The sequence below is a fragment of the Phaseolus vulgaris genome, chromosome 10 (genome assembly GCF_051622355.1).
Source record: "Phaseolus vulgaris cultivar YP4 chromosome 10, ASM5162235v1, whole genome shotgun sequence".
Classification (NCBI taxonomy): Eukaryota; Viridiplantae; Streptophyta; class Magnoliopsida; order Fabales; family Fabaceae; genus Phaseolus; species Phaseolus vulgaris.
The window spans coordinates 27,444,059-27,468,341 of record NC_143507.1 but is presented as its reverse complement, the minus strand read 5'-3'; the positions used below and the strand labels follow the sequence as shown (position 1 = coordinate 27,468,341).

Below are 24,283 nucleotides of genomic sequence, written 5' to 3'. Positions count from 1 at the left end.
ATTCAAAAAATAAAATAAAATTAAAATATACTCTATTTTTTCTTTCCCACTAATATTTTAGGAAAGCAACATCACATAAAAACAAGCCAAGAAGACACTTGGAGATTATGTCATATACCAAGGACCAAGGCATTATTCTAGTATCGCAATACCTGCTACCGCTAAGGCCTTGGAAATAAATCCCAATTTTCTCACTCTTATCAGTGCCCATCAATTCACATCAATGGAGCATGAAGATCCATATTCACATTTGAATACATTTTATGAATTGGTGGGAGTAATGGGCTTTGAATCAGATGATGTTGATAATGTTTGTATGTGCTTGTTTCCTTTTTCATTGGCAGGAAAGGCAAAGAATTGGCTTAGTTCACTTCCAAATCAGAGCCTCACGAGCTGGGAGGATGTAAAAGAAAAATTTCTGCAAAGATTTTTTCCAATCTCTCGCTAAATTAAAGCTAAGTCTGAAATCTCTATGTTCAGACAAGGAGCAGAGGAGTCTTTTTGTGAGACATGGGAAAGATTTAAGATGATATTGAGAAAATGCCCAAATCATGGGTTTGAAGACATTGCTCAACTGAGCATATTCATTAATGGTCTCAAATTTGATATGAAGATGCTCTTAGATGCCGCAGCTGGTGGCACAATGATGACTCTTGATGCCGAACAAGCAACGAGGATTATTAATGAATTGGCATCAACAGATTCTCAAGACCAGTATGATGGATGAAGTACTCGGAAGAAAGGATGGATTGAAGATACATTATTGGCTCAAAATCAAATTTTGACACAACAGATTGAGCAGTTAACCACACAAATGGCGAAATTGCCTCAACAATTACATGTTATTCAAAGGCAGAATCAAGAATTAAGGTGCGAACTGTGTGGAGGTGAGCATTCCAGTGAGCAATGTGCTTACCAAAATATTTCTTTTGAAGAAAAAGCGTTTTACATGGAAGATCAAGGAAAGCAAGGAACTTTTCAACAACTCCAACTATTAGATCATGTGTCCCAAGAGAGAATGAGCAAAATGGAAGATTCTACAGAAAAATTTTCATACACCATGTTGGTTGTGCAGAAGAACATTGAGAATTTTGAGACACAAATTAAGCAACTTACACAAGAGTTGAGGGAACTCAGGGAGAAATGTAAGTCAATCACTACAAGAAGTGGAGTAGTTGTAGGAAAGGGGATTGGTGATAATCTACAAAGTAAGGAAAGAGACATAGAGAGTGAGGAAAGAAAAATTGATAGGGAAGAAAAAAAAGAAGAGGAAGAAAAGAACAAGAGTGAAGCGGGAGAAGTGAATGAAAAAAATGAGAGGGTACAGGAAGAAAAGAAAAAAAAAAGGAAAAAGAGAATGAAAAAAGAAGTGTTCCAATAGTAGATTTACCTTATCCACATGCTCCCTCCAGAAAGAATGTAGAAGGACAGTTTATCAGATTCTGTGAAATTCTAAAACAACTAGAGATAAGTATTTCGTTCCCTGAAGCTTTGGAACAAATGCCTACTTATGCCATATTTATGAAGGATTTGTTGACCAAGAAGAGAAGATTAAAAGAACAAGGAATTGTGGAGCTAGAAGCAGGATGTAGTGCCATTATTCAAAAATCATTGCCAAAAAAATCTAAAGATCCTGGGAGTTTTACTTTGCCAGTCACAATAGGAAATTTTACAGTGGCCAAAGCATTACTAGATCTTGGGGCAAGCATAAATCTGATGCCACTATCTATGTTGAAGAAAATCGGGGATGTTGAAATTCTGCCTACAAGGATGACACTGCAATTAGCTGACAGATCAATAAAATATCCACATGGGATAGTAGAGGATCTTTTGGTGAAGGTAGACAAATTTTACTTCCCAGTTGATTTTCTGATCATGGACATAGAGGAAGATGTTGAAGTACCTCTTATTCTTGGACGCCCATTTATGAAGACTGCAAAAATTATGATTGATGTGGATGAAGAAAAGTTGAAGGTTCGAGTGCAGGATGAAGAAGTTAGCTTTGATGTATTTGAAGCAATGAAACATCCGATTGATCAGAATGATTGTTTTAGGATGGATGCACTGGATGAACTGTATTTGGAAAATCACAGAGAAATATTTATAGATGATTCATTGATGAAAGCAGTCTTAAATGATAATGAAAATTGTGAGGACTGGGGGGAGAAGGAAGTCAAGGAATGTTTGTTAGAGCTGGGAAAGGCAAAAGAAGTTCAACAAGGGATTTTTGATGAATTAGAACTGAACAAAGCCAACACCCCTCAGAAAATAAAGTTGAAACAGTTGCCAACTCATTTGAAATATGTTTTTCTTGAAGAAAATGGGAAGAAGCCAGTTATCATAAGCAACCATCTATCCAAAGAGGAACAAAAAAAGTTGATAAAAGTGTTGATGGCAAATAAAGAAGCTATAGGATGGACATTTGCTGACTTGAAAGGTATAAGCCCAACATATTGCATTTATAAAATTCACATGGAGCAAGATTTCAAACCTGTGGCTCAACCACCAAGGCGCTTAAATCCTTCCATGAAGGAGGTTGTTAGAAAGGAGGTACAAAAGCTTTTAGAAGCATGAATGATTTATCCCATTTCAGACAGTGCATGGGTTAGTCCGGTACAGGTGGTACCTAAGAAGGGAGGTATGACAGTTATTTATAACGAAAAAAATGAATTAATTCCTACAAGAACTGTTACAGGATGGAGGATGTGCATTGATTATAGGAAACTGAATCAAGCTACGCGGAAAGATCATTATCCATTACCTTTTATGGATCAAATGTTAGAAAGATTGGCAGGTAAAGCATATTATTGTTTTTTTGGATGGTTATTCAGGATATAATCAAATTGTGGTTAATCCAGAAGATCAAGAGAAGACAGCATTTACTTGCCCATTTGGCGTTTTTGCTTATCGGAAAATGCCATTTGGTTTATGTAATGCGCCAGCAACTTTCCAAAGGTGTATGTTTGCTATTTTCGCAGATATGATTGAGAAATGCATTGAAGTTTTTATGGATGACTTTTCTGTGTTTGGATCTTCTTTTGATGATTGTTTAGCTAATCTTGATCTTGTACTGAAGCGATGTGTGGAGACAAATCTTGTGCTAAATTGGGAGAAATGTCATTTCATGGTCACTGAAGGAATTGTCTTAGGCCATAAAATTTCTCATAAAGGGCTAGAGGTAGATAAAGCAAAAGTTGAAGTCATTGAGAAGTTACCTCCACCAGTCAATATCAAAGGAATCAGAAGTTTTCTGGGGCATGTTGGATTTTACAGAAGATTTATTAAAGATTTCTCCAAGATTTCAAAGCCGCTATGCAACCTTCTCAATAAGGATACTCCTTTTAAATTTGATGATAATTGTTTAACTGCTTTTAATATCTTGAAAGAAAAACTCATTTCTGCACCTATCATAATTGTTCCTGATTGGAAACTTAATTTTGAGATAATGTGTGATGCTAGTGATTATGCAATAGGAGCAGTTTTAGGACAAAGGAAAGAAAGAATTTTTCAAGTAATACACTATGCAAGTAAAGTTTTGAATGAAACTCAAAGTAATTACACCACAACAGAAAAAGAATTACTAGCTATAGTGTATGCACTTGAGAAATTTCAATCTTATTTGATAGGTTCTAAAGTCATTGTTTTCACTGATCATGCTGCAATTAAATATTTATTGAATAAAGTAGATTCTAAGCCAAGACTTATACGATGGATACTTTTGTTGCAGGAATTTGATTTGGAGATCAAAGATAAGAAAGGATGTGAGAACAATGTAGCGGATCATTTATCAAGACTAGCAAATGATGAGGTAACCACATTAGAGTCGGAGGTTCTTGCTGAATTTCCAGATGAGAAGCTACTGATAATCAAAGAGAGGCCATGGTTCGTAGACATGGCCAATTTTAAAGCTACTGGAACAATCCCGGAGAATTTGGACTGGCATCAAAAAAGAAAATTTTTTAAGGATGCCAATCATTATGTGTAGGATGATCCTCATTTGTTTAAAATTGGTGCAGATAATTTGCTGAGAAGATGTGTTTCTTCAGATGAAGCCAATAAAATTATATGGCAATGCCATAATTCAGCATATGGAGGACATTTTAATGGGGAAAAAACAGCTGCAAAAATTTTTCAATCAGGTTTTTTATGGCCTTCGTTGTTTAAAGATACACATGCATTAGTAAAAAGATGTGATAGGTGTCAAAGGACATGAAGCATTTCTAGAAGACATGAGATGCCATTACAAAATATTCAAGAAATTGAAGTCTTTGATTGTTGAGGCATTGATTTTATAGGGCCTTTGCCATCTTCTTTTTCAAATGAATATATACTAGTGGCAGTTGAGTATGTTTCTAGATGGGTGGAAGCAATTCCAACACAACATGCAAATTCCAAGACAATCATCAAATTTCTTAAAAGGAATATTTTTTTGCAGATTTGGCACTCCAAGAGTATTGATAAGTGACGGTGGGTCTCATTTTTGTAATACCCAATTGAAGAAAGTGTTAGAGCATTATGGGGTTAGTCATAAAGTAGCATCAGCCTACCACCCACAGACAAATGGGCAAGCAGAAGTTTCTAACAGAGAAATCAAGAAAATATTAGAGAAAACAGTGGTTGCATCAAGGAAAGATTGGTCAATCAAAATTGATGAAGCTCTGTGGGCGTATAGAACGGCATTTAAAACTCCTACTGGCCTTTCCCCATTTCAGCTGATTTATGGGAAAGCCTGTCACCTTCCGGTGGAATTAGAGCATAAAGCATATTGGGCATTAAAAACACTAAATTTAGATGCTAAAGCAGCTGGGGAAAAGAGAAAACTGCAAATCCATGAACTTGAAGAGATGAGGTTAAACGCATATAGTTCCTCAAAGCTTTATAAGGAACGCACAAAGAAATATCATGACAAGAAGATTGTGAAAAGAAATTTTTACCCTGGGCAATCTGTGCTTTTATTTAACTCTAGATTGAAACTTTTTCCTGGAAAGTTAAAATCTAAATGGTCAGGTCCTTATGTTGTGAAAGAGGTAAAGCCTTATGGAGCAATAAGTTAGAAGAACCAAAATCACACAGAAGTTGGGTTGTAAATGGTCAGAGGGTAAAACCTTACTTGGGTAATGAACAGGAAAAACTCACTACGGTAATTCTTTTAGATGACCCATAAAAACATAGGCGTCAAGCGATATGACGTTAAAAGAGCGCTTACTGGGAGGCAACCCAGTCCACATTTTAGTTTTATGTTGTTTTATTACCTTTGCTGATTTTATATAAAAAATAAAAAATAAAATCCTATATGCCTCCTAATCATTTTGCAGGTTATGTATTTTTGACCAGGGGACAAGTTCTATTATTCAGGGGACAGATCCAACAAATGAAGCCAGACTATAGATAAAGATTTTATCAAAAAGCTGGATGACTTCTTAAGAAGAGAGAATTGAGCAAAAATATGGTTTTATCTTTCTAATTCTCTTTTCTTTTCAGTTATTTGAATTTTGTCTTATTTTATTTATTTTATTTTTCAGTTATTTTGTTTTCTGTTTATTTGCTTATTTGTTTAGTTTGTTTTTATTGTTTATTTTGAATAAATTTCCTGTTTTGTTAGTTTTAAGTCTTGAATTATCTTTCTTGAATAAATTTCAGTTTTAATTTGTTTGTTTTCTAGTTTGTTTATTTTTTCAAAGAAAAAAAAAGAACTAAAATATTAATTTTGAATTGTGGAAAAAAGAATTTGTGTTTAAATATTAAATAGTGAGATGAATTAGACATAGGTTAGAAAAGAAAATATGATTGAATCCCTATTCAAATGTAGTTCAAATTATGATACATGAAAATTTAATAGGATGATTGATTAGGACAGATAATGACAAGACAAAAAGTAATGAGACCATTTAAACCAAGTGAGTGTGTGAACCATAAACAGTTTTGAGAGTTTTACTGATGAATTGACAGTTGTGGTTGCTTAATTTTTATTTTTGTTGCATCATAAAAGAGCATGAAGATGATTGAGGCATTTGTTTGTGATAATTAGGAGCCAGGGCCAAAAAGCCAACCTTTATATTAGAATTCCATTTTTTTTATATCCCCTTTGGGCCAAGAAATTTTTTGTTAATATTGCACCTTAACCTTTATTGATATAATTTCCTACCCTTTAGCATGTTTAAGGAAGGAGAACATAGATGCAATACATATAGAAAAGGGAATGGTTGGTTCTGATTGTGAAAGTCAAAAGGTTGAAAATAGGAAGAATCTTTTCCTATTATTGAAAAGAAAAAAAAAAGGAATAGAAGAAGAAAAAGAAATAGAAAAGAAAGATAGAAATTTTTTTATGAAAATCATGAAAAGTCAGAAAGAAAATGAGGGAAAAGGTGACATCGTAAGAAAGTGGTAATTAGATAACATATATGTTCTCTATAATTGAATTGTAGTTATGTTCTTTGATCCTGCCTGTTGACTAGAACGTTGGAACTTGCCTCGTCAAACTTGGATCAACGTGTGCACTGCTTCAATCTCCGTCCCTCGTCGCGATCCACCTCAAGAACCTGCAAAAGAACAGAGCGGCGCCGCTGCGGCCGATCGCACTCCAACGCCCAAGTCAGTGACCGAACCACCAAATACTAAGAGCAAAAACACTCAAGAACTCTCAAGGAACCGTGCAATGTTCTCTCTCACAGTATGCTCAAGAACTCGCAAGCGTAAAGAGTATAATCTGAACGTGCCTACCTCGAAAGTTCGTTGAGAAACCCTTAAATACCTGGTCACTTTCTCTCTCCTGGCAGTTACAGACCTGGACACGTGGCTCGCATCCAGTCGTACACGTTTTCATTACGGCTCCTTGACATGGGCGCTGCTTCTGACTCTCTTCTGGCTAAGTTACTTATGCATGGTACTGCCCAGTGCATAGCTAACTTGGGAGCGCGATCTCTACTGGAATTGGCGAGTTAGGGTGCCTTCGTACACCTTCCCTGTGGTCTCGCCGACCGCCTTCATAATCTGCACCACCTTCATCTTCGGCGATGTGCTTGCTCTGGCGATCTCCAATCACTTGGTCGCCTGAGTTTACACCTGGCGACTTCATCTTCAACTGGGCGATCGCCGGTCCTGGTATGCTGGAGATCGGAGCACGCCAACTTAATAACTGGCGACTACACGAGCCCCTCGACTTCCTTCCCTTCTGCAAATCTGGCGCCTTGTCAACACGCCTACACTGTAGCTTGGTGCCACGTCATCACTTCCGATTACCAGGGCGGTACACAAGCCCCCCAGTCTTAAGCGAAGACTTGTCCAGCGAAAAGACTAAAAGAGTCACGCCAATACCGATCTATGTGGCACTGACACAGAATTCCAAGCGGTTGTACTTTCTGCTTCTCTGACGCTCCACCAAACCCCTCACCCATCGCTCGACACGTGGCTTCATCAACGGTTACCTTCAGTTAACGTTTGCGCTTCCCAAACCCATTTCGAAAAACCCTTAAAATCACTTTTGCTTCACTGTTCCATCACTTTCTTCGTATTCTCAGACGCTCCAACTCTCTTCTGCAAAAAAGCTCTCAGCGTTCTTCAACATTCTGAATCACCAACATCTTTCATCGCCTTCCCGATCATAAAAAGGTACTTCCTTTCCTTCTTCTGCTGGTTTTTCCTGCATTTTAACCAATTCGCATCATCCTTTAACTGCCTGGTGCATACGTTGTGGGTTGTTTTTGCTATTTCTCCTTCTTCGTAACTTAGGGCTTCGTTAACGTTCACAACGAACCCTTCTGCTTCGTTTACACAACTTTATTCAAGAAGGTGAAACTCAGGTTTCCCTTCACTCGCTTTGAGAGGGAGCTTCTCACCGAGCTCAACATCGCCGCCGCCCAGCTCCATCCCAACAGCTGGGCGTTTGTGCGGGCGTTCCAAGTCATGTGCGACCACTTAGGGCTGCCAGCGTCGGTGGATGTTTTCTTGTTTCTTTTTGAAGCCAAGCACCCAGGAGACCGCCTGTGGGTAAGCTTGAATGGGATTGCTGGGAGGTCGATCCTCTCCATCTTCCAGCAATCCTATAAAGACTAGAAGGGAAAGTTCGTCCAGGTGCGCCCGAACGACAGGGACGCTTCCTTGCTCGACGGTTTCCCCTTGTACTGGGTAAACAAGGGGAACAAAGAGTCCAAAAGCAGCTTCAGGAGACCCAGAAGTCCTGATAGCATGGGTGCTTTGGACAGAGATCTCTGCTTCTTTTGGAAGAGTGTGGCGGACGCCAACATCACCTTCCTCACCACCACCCTCATCTGCTTCAAGTTCTTCGAGGACCAACTCGAAATTCGAATAGGTTAGAACATTTAAGTTCTTGCTCTAATACTGCTTCTGTTAACTATTTCTGGGCGTCTTGTGCGTTGTGCGCAAGACTTTGGTTTTACTCTTCTGCACTATTTGTCTGCTTTGTTGCATACTGTCTTATGCATTTATTTCCTTTCTGAGCTAACCCATGCATTTTCGCTCTATGCAGATAACATGTTGGGCCGGGGCAAGCTCGCTGAATTGAGGGCGCTCGCCCGAACCCACGGGTTGGCAACGGGCTCCCAAACAGTGCCAAACTCTGTGGTGGAGATCGCCGCTGCTCAAGGCAGATCGCCACCCAGGGGCCCAGCTCCTTCCGATGTCCAAACCGTCGCCCAACGCAAGAAGCTTGTCCTCAGGAAACCCAAGAGGAAAGCCCCCCAGGTAGTCCACGAGGAGGAGGAGGAAGACGACGAGGCAACTGAAGATGGCCTTGTCACAAAAAGCAAGAGGGTGGCACCTTCTTCACCATCTGCACCACCCCCTCTTCCAACATCAACGCCTCCATCTACGCCTGCTCCTCCTCCATCATCTCCACCCCAACCAGCTCCTGCCTCACCAGTCCAAGCCATTCCATTGGCAACTGCGCCACCTGCGGTTGAGGCCCCCGAGCAAAACTTCATGGAGGACCCCCCAAGCGCCTCCACGCCTTTTGTATCAGCTGGAGGGGGTCCTCCTTCAAATGCCTCAACCGCCAACGTCGCACCAATCGGGGATGAGGTTGCCCACAACTCTCCAATTCTAATTACCGAATCCCCGACGTCGCCACCACGCCCAGAAGCGCCTGCTGAACAACCAACTAAAGAGGGTGGCGGCGAAAACCAACAGCAAACCCTCCCGGTGCCTCCAACAGCAAACCTCTCTCTTGAGGTCACAAGGATGTGGGAGCCTTTCTCTGCCAAGTTGAAGATGATGGCAGAAGACTTCCCCACCATTATCTCTAGAGCTGTGGAGAGCTCCACCAGGAAGCTCCAGGACGACCTCTACGCCCTTCGAACCGAAAACAGCACTATAAGAATCGAGGCGGAAAAGTTGTCCTGCAATCTGACACTCGCGGAGATTGAACACTCCCGAGTAGAAGACGCAATGAGCACCGAGCTCCGGGTGGCGCGCAAGGAAGCTACCGATCTCCGCCATAAGGTACAACTCTTGGCTCAAGAGAAAATCGAGCTGGAGAGCAAGATTGTGCCTTATCGCGTCAAGGTGGCTGACCTGGAGGCCCTCATAAAAACTGACGCCGCCAAGGTGAAGAAACTGGAGCAAAGGTCAGCCGACCGAGAGGTCTTCCTTGGAAAGGTGGAGAAAGCGAGGGATGACGCCATGGCTGAGCTTGCCGAAGCCAACAAGGAAAAAGGGGAGATTGCTGCTGAACTGGGCCAGGTGCAAGCAGAATCCAAGAAGGTTGTTGAAGACCTTCTCCAAGCTCAAGAAACCAACGAAAAACTCAAGAAGCAAGTTGAAGAGCTGGAGCAGCAGAACAAGGGGCTGAAGGAACAAACTGAAGAACTCAAGAAGCAGATTGAAGAACTTAATCTGAGTTCTGCCCAAATTCTGGCTGCTGGATTCGAGGTTGCACGGGAACAGTTCGCCTGCTTGTTCCCCGATCTGGATCTCAGCATGGTGTCCCTTGACAACGAGGTAGAGGATGGGAAAGTGGTTCCCGCTGAAGACTGATCAATTCCCTCCATCCACTACCTTTATGCTTTTCTCTTTGTATATAATTTGTAATAAACTTCATATTTTCTTGCACATGCGTTCTGAACTGACATTTACTTTTAATGACAAAGTCTTGGCATTCCTTCTCATAACCTCTTTAGCTGCTTTAACTTTTCTTGCACAACTTTCTTCAAGAAATTAACTTAGCGATTTTGTAAGCGCGAGCATATACTTAACTGCTTCGAACCACTTCGACTTCAAATAATAATCACTTTAACAACTTGTAATCTTAAGGCAATGAACCTTAGCGTAAAATCACTCTTCAAGCAGCGAACTTTAACTCAACTACTGGCTTAAAACATCGCTTCACCCGATCTGCTTCATCAAATCGGGTCTTTAACTTTCTCGCCACTGTTTGAACTTTTCCTGGTCGCCAAAGACTCTTGGCGATATCAGCTTCTTTCTGGCTTCACCTTGGCTATTGTTCTTTTATCTGGGGGTAGAGGCGCCTTTCGGATCCTTCTCTACCTTCCTGAACTTCAGAACAAAAGACCGGGTGGCTAGGCGTTCTCTTCGAACCTACCTTAACCACCTTCCAAACTTCTTCCGCCCTTTACACCATACCTGAACTCGTTCGAGACGAGAAGGATTTTATCTTGCCTGAACTCGCTCATAGGCGAGAAGGTCTTTAACTCGCCTGAACTCGCTCATAGGCGAGAAGGTCTTTAAATCGTGCCTCTACATTGCCCCAGGGGTTACATCTCCTCCCCCCCAGAAACACTGAGGACTTTTGTTGGTGCCTCTACATTGCCCCAGGGGTTACATCTTCTCGCCCCCAGAAACACTGAGGACTTTTCACTGGTGCCTCTACATTGCCCCAGGGGTTACATCTTCTCGCCCCCAGAAACACTGAGGACTTTTTACTCTTCCTCGCCTGCACTCGCTCGACGGCGAGGAGGTCTTTATCTCGCCTCAGGACGCGCGAGGGCGTTGAGGTCTTTTAACTGGTGCCTCCGATTGCCGAAAGACGATGAGGACTTTAACTTTAACTTGTGCCTCCGATCGCCGAAAGACGATGAGGACTTAAAACTTTAACTTACGCCTCCGATCGCCGAAAGACGATGAGGACTTAAAACTTTTTAGAAAGCATGCAATATATCTTTACTTGCCTTAAATCACATATAAGTGACAAGGTCTTTCTTCAAAACTTTCTGAAAACAACAAGCACGCAATCTAAAACACCTTTGAACTTCGAAAACTCTTCTTTTATTGGGTAGCCTCATTAAAAACCCTCCTTAGGGAAAAAAGAGTGCCCCCTTCAAACTGTTTTAACAGAGACATTGTAATATAACTTTTGTGTTTGTCTTTACTTACAAAGCTTCTTAACTGTAATACAACTTCAGGTGCGTGGCGTTCCAAGTGCGAGGAATCGCCCCTCCTTCCAATGTCTCTAAGCGGTAGGCGCCGTTCCCGAGCGCCTCGGTTATTCGGAACGGCCCCGTCCACTTGGGCGACAGTTTATTCTCCATCTCGTACTGGTGGGCTTTCCTCATCACCAGGTCGCCTTCTCTAAACTGTCTCGGCATCACCTTCGAGTTGTATCTTCGTTCAATCCTTCTCTTCACCGCCTCAGCTTTCAATCTCGCCTCTTCCCTGACCTCATCCAGTAGATCCAGGTTCAGCCTTCTCTCTTCATTCGAGTCTTCCTCTACGAAGTTCTGGAATCTCGGCGAGCTCTCCTGAATTTCTACTGGAATCATTGCATCACACCCATAGACCAAGCTGAACGGGGTCTCATGGGTTCCTGACTGTTCGGTGGTGTGGTACGCCCAGACTATACGGGGTACCTCCTCAGCCCAGCTTCCTTTGGCTTTCTCTAGCCTTCTCTTCAATCCTCTCAGCAACACCCGATTAGCTGACTCTACTTGGCCATTTGTCTGAGGGTGCTCGACGGATGCAAACACTTGTTGAATTCCCACCCCTTCGCACAGCTTCTTCAACAGGTGACTTGCAAACTGAGTCCCGTTGTCCGACACCAGGCGCTTGGGCACACCAAACCGGCACACAATGTTCTTCCACACGAAACCTTCGATCTTGTGTGCGGTGATCTGGGCCACTGGTTCTGCTTCGATCCACTTGGTGAAATATTCAATCGCCACCACCAAGTACTTCATCTGCCTGATCGCCTGCGGGAATGGTCCCAGGATGTCGATTCCCCAAGTATGAAACGGCCAAGGGCTGTAAATCGACTTCAACTCCTCGGGAGGCGCCTTGTGCTAATCGGCGTGCTGTTGGCATTGTTTGCAACACTGCGCATACTTCTTGCAGTCTTCTCTCATCGTTGGCCAGTAGTAACCTGCACGGAGGGTCCTTGCAGCCAGAGCTCGACCCCCGACGTGGCTTCCGCATATACCTTCATGGAGCTCTGCCATAATCCTCGTGCATTTCTCACCATACACACATTCCAAGAGTGGGTGAGTGAACCCAAACCTGTACAACTCGCCATCGATCATCGTGTACTTGCTAGAATTTTTCTTTACCTTCCTAGCTTCTGTCGGATCCAGTGGGAGAAGGCCATCTGCCAGGCACCGCTTGTACTGTGTTATCCAGGTGTCTGGCTCATGGATAGCGCAGACCTGCGTCATGTTCACCTTCTCTCCTCGACATGCTCTAATTCTCGGCGATCTCAAAGTTTCTTGCGTCAGGGACTTATGACTTCTCGCTGCTTTCTCCGTCGACTTGCTTATCTGAAGAACCAGGTGATCTGCTACAAATGCTTTTGGCGTCTTCAAAGTTTCTTGAATCATCGTCCTCTGCCTACCCCCCTTGCCTGAACTGGCGAGCTTAGCTAGCAAGTCAGCTCGGGCATTCTGCTCTCTGGGCACATGCACTACTTCAAAGGAGGCAAAGGAACTCTTCAATTCCTGCACATACTCCAGGTAAGCCGCCATTTGTGGATCTTTAGCCTGGAACTCGCCTGTTACTTGACCTGTGACTAGCAGCGAGTCACTCTTAGCCATCAACACCCTGGCTCCCATCTCTTTGGCCAGCAAAATCCCGGCGATCAGCGCCTCATATTCTGCTTGATTGTTATTGGCTTTGAAGGCAAACCTCAAAGATTGTTCGATCAGCACGCCGTTGGGTCCTTCCAAAATGACTCCAGCACCGCTACCCTGCTGGTTCGACGATCCATCCACTGAAAGCACCCAGCGGAAGTCGTCCCGTTCAACTCGTGTCGCCTCGGATGAGAGCTCGACCACGAAATCTGCAAAGATTTGCCCCTTGATCGGGCCTCGGGGCTCATACTTAATATCAAACTCTGACAATTCTACTGCCCACTTCACCATCCTTCCCGCAACGTCAGGCTTCTTCAAGACCTTCTGATGTGATTCCAATAGCCACATAGAACAAGATTCTTGACATTTTTAGGAATCACCTTGAGCTGGAAAATATAGAGGCACTTTTCTTAGAGTTGGATCATGGTTCTAAGACAAGAACTCACCAATAACTAGTACCAAATCCCAAACTCATTTGGATGAACCAAATATTGTCAAATTGAATCAACAAAGATATTAAAACTGGAATTGACCGAACAGAATTGAACAATTGATCAAATGAACCGAACCAAAACAGAAATTAAAAACAAAAACAGAACATAGTGCTGGAAAATAGAAAAACCGAAACTAAACAACTCAAGAACACAAGGCAACATGAACAATTGAAGAAGAAGAAAGGAAGGAGAAGAGAATGCTCATGAAGATGGAAGGAGGATGGATGATCTCGCCACTAGAAATGTGGAATGCTCCTAGATGAGAGTGATGACGCCACTTGAGGACTCCATTGATCCATCAAGATAAGACTAGAGAAGAAGGCTCCAAAAGCTCTCCAAAGGTCACTCAAAATTTGAGTAGAGTTTTCTTAGATTAATTCCAATCTGAATTTTACAAAGAGAGCACCTCTATTTATAGCCTAAGGTGCTGAAATGTAAGCTACACAAATTCAAAAAACTCCCTCCCAAAAAGCTTCTAGAATTTGCGCCTAAAACAAAGCATGAGGAAGGTGTGATCCTTTCTCTCACTTTGGCACCTCCTTATTTACTCCTACACCTATCTACTAACACCCCCCCCCTAAGACTCTTAACTAAAGACTAAAAGATGCTTTAACAATAGAGGTTTCTAATGTTTCCCTCTAAGCACCTTTCTAAACAATATTTATTTAAAACTTGGCTTTGCCCTTCATGGGATGGTCTTTGGGCTTTTGTGGACTTTGGCCTTCTTGGGCTTGGGCTTCGGCTTGGGCTTTATCTTTTGCAAAGATTAACAAGAAAAACTTTAAATGTGAAGGCAAATGATCTTGTTCTTCATTATAAAAAGCCACCTTTAGTTGATTCTCATCACCTTCTGGATGGGCAGGTCAGTCATCACCAGTATGGTGAAGCTATGGAAATAGTGGCGCAACCTCCTCGCCGAAAATACCACAGCCAGCGCAGCCTTTTCCAGGGCCTGATATCTCGTTTCGGGGCCCTGCAACACCTTACTAACAAAATAAATAGGCTTCTGAACCTGATCTTGATCCTGGGCGAGCACCGCACTCACCGCCCTCTCAGTTATAGCAAAATACAACCTGAGAGGGGTTCCCACCATCGGTTTACACAAAACCGGCGGGCTCGCCAGATACTCCTTCAGCTTGACGAAGGCTTCCTCGCACTCCTTCGTCCAAGCAAACTTGTTATTGCGCCTTAAGCACTGAAAATAGGGATGGCCCTTCTCTCCGCTAGCTGACACGAAGCGAGACAGGGCTGCCATCCGACCTGTTAATTGTTGAACCTCCTTCACCGTAGCTGGGCTCCTCATCGCCAAGATGGCGGCACACTTATCTAGGTTGGCTTCTATTCCTCTTTCAGTCAAGAGAAATCCCAGGAATTTTCCAGCCTCCACGCCAAAGATGCATTTCTCTGGATTCAGCTTCAGTCTGAACTTGGCGATCGTCGTGAACAATTCTTCCAAGTCTGCAACGTGCTTGGTTTTTTCCGGCGAGGTCACGACCATGTCATCGACGTATGCTTGCACGTTCCTTCCCAGCATCGGTGCAAGTACTCGATCCATCAACCTCTGGTACGTGGCCCCCGCGTTCTTCAGCCCAAACGGCATCACCTTGTAGCAGTAGCACGATCTCTCCGTCATGAAGGCTGTCTTCTCTTCGTCCATGGGATGCATCTTGATCTGATTATACCCCGAGAAGGCATCCAGGAAGCTCAACAACTTACACCCTGCAGCACTATCTACCAGGGCGCCTATGCTTGGTAAAGGATATGAATCCTTTGGGCAAGCCTTGTTCAGATCAGTGAAATCGACGCACATGCGCCATTTCCCATTACTCTTCTTCACCAGCACGACATTTGCCAACCATTCAGGGTACTGAACTTCCCTGATGTGGCCTGCAGCGAGGAGTTTCTGTGTTTCGTCCCTGATCGCCTGCCTCCTCTCCTCGTTGAACTTTCTTCTTCTTTGTCGCACTGGTCTCACCAAGTTGTCCATCGCCAGATGATGGCACAAGAAGTCGGGATCAATCCCGGGCATGTCCGAAGTGGACCATGCAAACGCATCCAGATGTCGCTCTATCACCTTGGCGATCTGGTCCTGGAGCTCAACCTCCAGGGATCTTCCCAGCTTGAAGATTTTTCCCCCGATTTCTCTCTCGAGCCACTGCTCGACGGGTTTTGGTCTGGTTTCTCTGGCGATCACCGCCCTGGCGATTCCCAGTTCCCTCGCTTCCTCAGGGCGATTCCTTGCCTCTTCCTCCTCCAGACCAGCGTTCCCCTCCCCCAGCTCAGCGTCCACCATCTCCACGTCCCTTCCGGCGGTCTCTTCTGTTACCGTCGATCTGGGCTTCACACCAGGAGGCGGGGTGGTCGTTACGTAACTCACCGATCTTTTGTTTTTCAGGCTATTCTCATAGCACTTCTTCGCTTCTTTCTGATCGGATTTGATGGTGATCACCACCCCCTCCATAGACGGCAACTTCACCTTCATGTGCCGGGTCGACGGTATGGCACCTATCCTGTTGAGCGTGGGTCTTCCCAACAGGATGTTGTATGCTGAAGGAGCGTTTACAATAAGGTATTTGATTTTCTCCGTTCTTGAACCTGCCACATCTGTAAACGTTGTCCTCAATTCTATGTACCCCCTGACCTCCACCTGGTCACCAGCGAAACCATACAAACACCCTCCATAGGGCCTCAGCTGGTCAAGGGGCAGCTCCAGCTGCGTGAAAGTCGACCAGAACATCACGTCTGCCGAGCTTCCTTGGTCCACCAGTACCCTGTGGACCTTTCTTCCTGCTGTTATCAACGAAATTACTATGGGATCGTTGTCATGAGGCACAACATCCCGGAGATCTTGCTTGGTGAATGTAATATCCACTTCCGGCGAGTGGTCTTCAAACATATCCACCGTCATCACAGACCTCGCGTACCTCTTCCTCTGTGATGCGGTGCATCCACCTCCTGAGAAACCCCCTGCAATGGTGTGGATTTCCCCGTGCGTGGGCATCTCGTGCTGCTGAGCCTCAGCACCTGCAGGCTGGGAGCTCGACGCTCCCCCCGTCCTCCTATCCAGCAGATAGTGATTTAGGAAGCCGCTCTTAACCAGATCGTCGAGCTGGTATCCTAAAGCCAAGCACGAATCCACTGTATGGCCAAAGCCCTGGTGAAACTCACACCAGGCGTCTGGCTTGGGTCCCAGCACCTTGTCGCCCACCTTCTCTGGCGCCTTCAACCTAGCAGATATATTGGGAATGGCGATCAGGTCCGCCAATCCCATGACAAACTTGTGCTTAGTCGGGCGATTGTATTCCCGGCGTGCCGGTTGCTGGCGTCCTTGGCCCCTGCCCTTGTTCTTCCTTGGATCATAAGGATGGCGAGTCCTCTGATCCCTCCTGGCCGCCGCTGTCTCCAGCACCCTCTGTGGCTGGATCCTGGTCTGGGCGCGTGGCCTAGTGGGAGCCACGCTTCCTCTCTTCTCGGCGACTTCACTCTCGTCGGCGATGTGGGCCACCGCAAGTCGCCTAACCTCAGCAAACGTGGCGGGGTGAGCCCTGATCAAAGCCTCGCAGAATGGTCCCGGCAGCACGCCCTTCTTAAATGCATAAACCAGCACTTCCTCATCCTTGGCCGGCGATCTGACCATCTGCGCTCCAAAACGATTTAAGTAGTCCCTGAGGGACTCTCCCTGATATTGCCTTATATCAAACAAATCATAAGACACCCTGGGCGGTGCCTTATTCACGATGTACTGCTCGACAAAAATCTTCGAGAACTGCTGGAAATTGGTAATGTGACCGTTAGGCAGGCTCACAAACCACTCCAACACCGTTCCCTGGAGTGTGCTCACGAACATCTTGCAGTATACGGCGTCTGACCCTCCTGACAGCATCATCTGCGTATGGAAGGTGGTTAGATGAGCCTCAGGATCCTCCACGTCGGTAAAAACAGCCTTAACAGGTACCACACTCGTAGGAATAGGCGTGTCAGTGATCGCCTGAACGAAAGGCATGGGGAAAACACGAGGCGGCGTTGACGGCGCGACCTCCTCAGCAACGGGACGCCCTTGCTGCTCCTGAAGAGCTTGACGCAGCTCCTCGGTCACCTTGCTGAGCTCATCATTCCTGGCCCGAGAGGCGGCCAGGTCCTCATGCATTCTCGCCTGTTCTATGCGCGAGGCTTCCACAGTTGCCTGCAACGAGCGCATAATCTCCACCATCTGCGCCATGGTCATGGCGGCGGCGCCTTCAGCAGCGACGGGCGCAACTGGACTTGAACGATTGCTTCTCATTTTTCTCATGAAACTTGACGAATCACAGAATGCAACGAACAACACTTCCTTCAGCGATGATCAACTCAGCGATCGATCGGTCGGAACCTCGCAAAACTTCGCAAGAAACTCAAGAACACTGAAAACCTCCACAGAAACCTGCAACTCCACCAGAAACCACCGCTTCTTCCACGGAAAACCAAACAAACCAAAGAACTCAAAACTTCACCGAACAAAATTCGCGCAGTCCGCAGAGAACCTCACTTCACCGAACAAAACCTCAAACGAACGGTGGAAAACGTGAAAACACCGAGCAAAACTAGATGAACAGTGAACTACGGTTGCACCAGCACACAACCAGACAGAAAATTACGAAAACCTCCAAGAACTCACGCTGCGGATGGGAACAAGTTTTACACGGCCCCACGGTGGGTGCCTGATGATCCTGCCTGTTGACCAGAACGTTGGAACTTGCCTCGTCAAACTTGGATCGACGTGTGCACCGCTTCAACCTCCGTCCCTCGTCGCGATCCACCTCAAGAACCTGCAAAAGAACAGAGCGGCGCCGCTGCGGCCGATCGCACTCCAACGCCCAAGTCAGTGACCGAACCACCAAATACTAAGAGCAAAAACACTCAAGAACTCTCAAGGAACCGTGCAATGTTCTCTCTCACAGTATGCTCAAGAACTCGCAAGCGTAAATAGTATAATCTGAACGTGCCTACCTCGAAAGTTCGTTGAGAAACCCTTAAATACCTGGTCACTTTCTCTCTCCTGGCAGTTACAGACCTGGACACGTGGCTCGCATCCAGTCGTACACGTTTTCATTACAGCTCCTTGACTTGGGCGCTGCTTCTGACTCTCTTCTGGCTAAGTTACTTATGCATGGTACTGCCCAGTGCATAGCTAACTTGGGAGCGCCATCTCTACTGGAATTGGCGAGTTAGGGTGCCTTCGTACACCTTCCCTGTGGTCTCGCCGGCCGCCTTCATAATCTGCACCACCTTCATCTTCGGCGATGTGCTTGCTTTGGCGATCTCCAATCACTTGGTCGCCTGAGTTTACACCTGGCGACTTCATCTTCAACTGGGCGATCGCCGGTCCTGGTATGATGGAGATCGGAGCACGCCAACTTAATATCTGGCGACTACACGAGCCCCTCGACTTCCTTCCCTTCTGCAAATCTGGCGCCTTGTCAACACACCTACACTGTAGCTTGGTGCCACGTCATCACTTCCGACTACCAGGGCGGTACGTTCTTCTTCTTTAATATGTGTGCATTTTGTTATCTAAGAAAAACCAATATTTTTGGGAAGCCCAACCTCATTACAACCCTGGAAAAGACCTCAAGATTTATGTTTCTAATATGTTTGTGATTTGTTATGATTCAGTGAAAATAGAGAGAAACACTTACCCGTGAGCATATGAGAAGATATTCCTTGATGAATTGTCATTTATTTGTTTTGATTTGATCCTGGAAATTGAATGTGTCTATATTTTTCTATATTTGAATTTGGAAGCATCATAAATTTCTAATTTGATTTGTTGTTTAGTGAATTAAACTGTTTGATATTTAAATTCAAATATATTCATTTACTTTGCTTGAGGACAAGCAAGATTCTAAGTTGGGGAGAGTGATAAGTGTCTAATTTAAGTAATATTTCATATTAAAATATAAACACTTATGAGGATTTATTGCTAATTTACATATAAAATAATCCCTAATTTATGAATTTATACCTTTTTACATTTTTATGATCTTTATTTGATTAAAAGTATTTTATTCCCAAATTTGGTGTTAATTGCAGATTTTTAGGGACGATTGAAGATTTGGAATAAAGGAGAATAATTTGAGCTAAAAAAAACAGTTGGAAGGTCCCAGAATGGAAAAATATGCAAATAAAGATTGGGCCTTTTTTATGTTTTATCATTTAGCCCATTAGGGCGACACAGCAAGCCACCTAACCCTAGAAAATTAGGATAAATAGGGGGCTAGAGGTTCAATCCTAGTGTGCGAGATTGAGAGGAAAACACCATAGAGTGAATTGTAACCCAATTGGGAGAATGGAAGGTGATAGAAGTATGTGTGGCTAATTCTACCCTTTGGGATTGGGAGTAATCTGCTCAAACTCTTATGTATTGAGGTGATATCTTATATATTAATATTCAGTTCTTGATTGATTATTGGTATTGTTGTTTTACTTTTAATTTTCCGTGACAAATTGAGAATCTTAAATCTAACCGGGAGGTATTTTTAGGGTTCGGACCTAAACAACAATACTTAACATATTTGAGTGCTAGGAATAGACTTGAAATGTTAATTGCTATTAAATGTCTGAGCTTCGTTTTAAGTTGTTCTTATAATTATGCGAGGGATCGATAGTTAGGGAACATTCTTAAGGATTTTATATGCGAGGAATCGATATAGATGTACGGGCATCAATTTCAATCAAAGAACTTAATATTGACATGCTAATCAAAATACATGAGAGTGAGAGAGATGAAACCTAATCCCTATTTTTCCAATTGAAACAACTAATTCTTTGTCTGTTTTCATTGCCAACACAACCACTTTCAATACACTTTTAATTGTTTTGTTCTATATTTAGCGATTATTGTACTTGATAATTCACTGTTCCTTGTGGGATAGATATACATCCTTAGGGACAATTATTACTTCTGACAAAGCGGTGCACTTGCCGTAAAAAGTCATCACATACTCTTGCAGCTCCACAACATCCCTAATATCGTAGTTCAGTCCATTCATAAACCTAGCCATGATTGCTTCGTTTTCTTCATTCATTCTAGCTCTAATCATGGTTACCTCCATCTCTTTAAAATACTCTTCCACACTTTTATTTCCTTGAGTCATTCTCTGGAGCTTGAGTTGCAAATCCCTATTGTAGCTTGCTCGAATATATCTCGTCCTCATAATCCTTTTCATTTCTGTCCAAAATTCTACCATGGGTTCTTCATATCTAGTTATGTCCCTTTATCTTCATTCCAATCTTCATCGCCGTTGTGAATACCTGAAATAGAGAGACAAATGGGCGCCCTTGTGGCCGTTTGCACTCCGACGCTCAAGTCAGTAATGGCAGAAAATACCGTTGCACCTCTATAACAGAACACCACAAACACCGTGTTCAAGGAAGCGTGTAACTGAATCGTAACTGAATTCTCTCTCGTTCTCAGATTACTTGTGTGCAAAGTGTGAAAACGTACCTTAGCCCGCTAGCGACGAGAGCTTATATACCTTTCCGGTGCTTCTGCCAGGTGTCTTCCTCTGACTTAAGCATATCTCTGCATAGGTGACCTTACGACACTGTAACCCAACTTGGGAAAATCCCAGTAAGAAAGACCTTGGAGGATGTCCGCATCACTTAATTAGTTATCCCATTAAGAGAAATTCAAACTTATATTTGTTTATGTAAAATATTTTTTTCTAGAAGTGTTAATTATAAGAATAATAATTATATATCTCCCCCAAGTGTTTCTTTATTAATTTTCTTGATAATTTATAAAATAACCCTTTTTGAAAGCTAAAATTATTTAATATCTTAGAAATTAAAAAATTCTAATATGATTTTGATTTGATAAAAAGAAAATATAAAACTGCACAATGTAGATTTATGATAACTAAACTGGTGTAAACATAAATGAGCTGCATGGCAATTGAATTGAGAAACGACGGAATTGATACTTCATTGCTGATAAAAAAATTAAACTTCATTTAGTGAAGAAGCAAAGACGGTGGTTTTTGTTGATGCACGTGTGTATGTCTGTGCGTGTATGTATACATGGGTTAGCGATTTAATTGATTACTGATGCTTCTGTGTCAGTGTGACGCTGTGCTGGGTATGCACAGCCAAACTCACCAAAACGAAAACATCTAATGATCCACATCACGTGCCTGTCAAAAAATATAACACGTATAATAATAAAATAATAAGAATAATAATAATTATTATTATCAATTTTCCTATAGACTCGGGAATCACGGGTTTTGTTTCTCTTCCCTGCTTATTTAGTTTATTAATTTAGTAATTTAAATTTATTCTGTGTTAGTAGTTTTACACAAGAACTATTTAATTAAAATTATTTTCTGAAACTCTGTTTTTTGTATGATAGAATTTCCCTTTTGTTTTGCTTCTCTCTGAATGAGTTGTAAGCAGGAGACAGGTCTCAAGAGATATCATTGTTTATTGTTTGCCATCACTACGATTGGTACATTGGAACTTACGGTAAGCATGCATACTATTTGAAGTTTGTTTTATGGGTGTTTCTATATAATGTTTTCATATTTTATATGGAAGACCATACTATATAGCTTTTGTTAAATCTATACCAGCACAGTATAATGGTACTATGCTGTTATTTGTATTCCTGAACTTACTCTATGGTACCGCGTCATTTCAGATAAAAAGATGAATGTTTTCTTTTACAAAAGCTTTTCATCAATGTAGGGATTATTGTAGAAATTAGGATGGAGATGGTTTGAGATTACAAGTAGACTAAACATAAAGTCAATCTAATATATAAGGAGAGATAATTATCACCTTATTAAGTTTATTTAGTAAAATTAAATTAAACTTTAACTTACTTTTTAATATAGTATTAATAATTACAGTGAAGTTTGTTTAACTTTTTCTTCTTTAACCATTCATATATATATATATATGAGAAAGTGTGTTTAAAATTTTGCTTCAATTAGAAAAATCAATCTATATTATATAACTTAAACAATCACTAGTGCAAAATGTAAAAGCAACTACTATTTATTTAATGCATTTTCATAGTCAGACGCGTAATCTTTTAAAACGTGTTGGCATTTTTTAAATTAAGTTTATTTACGAATGCGGCTGTTTGTAATAGTCTCATTCTTAAATGAAAGCATATGATTTAAGAATGTGGTTATTACAAATATTCGCATTCTTAAATCATTTTTTACCGTAACTCTGAAGCGCACCACTTACGCTTTTATACTTTCTTTCTCTTTTTTCTTTTCGCGTTTGCTCTGTTCCTGCTCTTTTGTTCCTCTCTTCTTGTGTGATCTTCTTTTTGTTGTCGTGTCATTGTAAGTTTGTTCGAGCTCTGTATCTTCTTCACCAATGGTTTATAAATCTTTTTCGTTTTCTCTTACATTGTTTGTTTTCTTGTATTGCTTGAAGTATTGTTTCATTTCCTTCGCACTCCTTGTGTGTGTTTTTCTTTGCTCGGTTGTTGCTGCCGCCGTTGTTGTTGTTGGTCTCGTGCCACTCTTCACCAACTTTGCCTTGACGCACAAGGTTGGGTGTTTTAATTTTTCTGAAATTTTTAAATGTTATTAATTTTGATCCTGCCGGTTGACTTAGAGCAAGAGCGTTGCCTCGTCACGAACTCCCTCACCAGCTTGACACCACGTGCCCTCCAAGTCCACACCACAGATAGCCTCTCTGGGAACCTGAAAACACAAGGTGGCGCCTCTGCGGCCGGTGGCGCTCCAACGCTCAAGTCAGTAACAAGAACACCCAAAAATTGAGAGAAAACTATACTCTGTAGAACCGTACTAAAGTGCACTCAACCCAAAACAACGAGCCGTAATGAAAACGTACCTCTGCAAATTCTGTTAAGTTTACCTTTATAGCTAGGTTTTTTCTCTTTCCAGGCAGTTACGCTTTGGACGCGTGGCTCGCATCCAACAGTGCACGTGTCACCATCTGGGCTGGGGTAGCAGGTAGTACCCAGCCCTACACGTGTCATCATCTGACCTAGGATAACTCGAGCGTCATTTCTCTATTGCATCCAACCCTACACGTGTCATTATCTGGGTTGGAGTAACAGGTAGCATCCAACCTTACACGTGTCGTCATCTGGGTTGGGGTAACTTGAGCGTTATTTCTGTGTAGTAACCAGTCGCGCGGCTAAGTCTCCTACTCAATGAGTAATCTAGCATGTAATATGCTCTGGAACACCACCTGACAAGGCGAGTATCGGATGCAACAAAGTGCACCATCTCTGTGATATTGCTTGTCGCAAGTGGCACCTTCCTTATTGCTACGCCATGTGATCCTGCCAGTTGACTTAGTGCAAGAGCGTTGCCTCGTCACGAACTCCCTCACCAGCTTGACACCACGTGCCCTCCAAGTCCACACCACAGATAGCCTCTCTGGGAACCTGAAAACACAAGGTGGCGCCTCTGCGGCCGGTGGCGCTCCAACGCTCAAGTCAGTAACAAGAACACCCAAAAATTGAGAGAAAACTATACTCTGTAGAACCGTACTAAAGTGCACTCAACCCAAAACAACGAGCCGTAATGAAAACGTACCTCTGCAAATTCTGTTAAGTTTACCTTTATAGCTAGGTTTTTTCTCTCTCCAGGCAGTTACGCTTTGGACGCGTGGCTCGCATCCAACCGTGCACGTGTCAAAATCTGGGCTGGGGTAGCAGGTAGTACCCAGCCCTACAAGTGTCATCATCTGTGCTAGGATAACTCGAGCGTCATTTCTCTATTGCATCCAACC

The 24,283-nt window shown here is 43.0% G+C and overlaps 2 pseudogenes; one reads left to right on the top strand and one right to left on the bottom strand.

Moving 5' to 3' along the window:
• Window positions 1–452: 452 nt before the first annotated feature.
• On the bottom strand, window positions 453–558 carry LOC137819912 (small nucleolar RNA R71; annotated as a pseudogene).
• A 256-nt stretch (window positions 559–814) lies between these two features.
• Window positions 815–5,164, top strand: LOC137816630 (uncharacterized; annotated as a pseudogene).
• The last annotated feature ends 19,119 nt before the right edge of the window (window positions 5,165–24,283 follow it).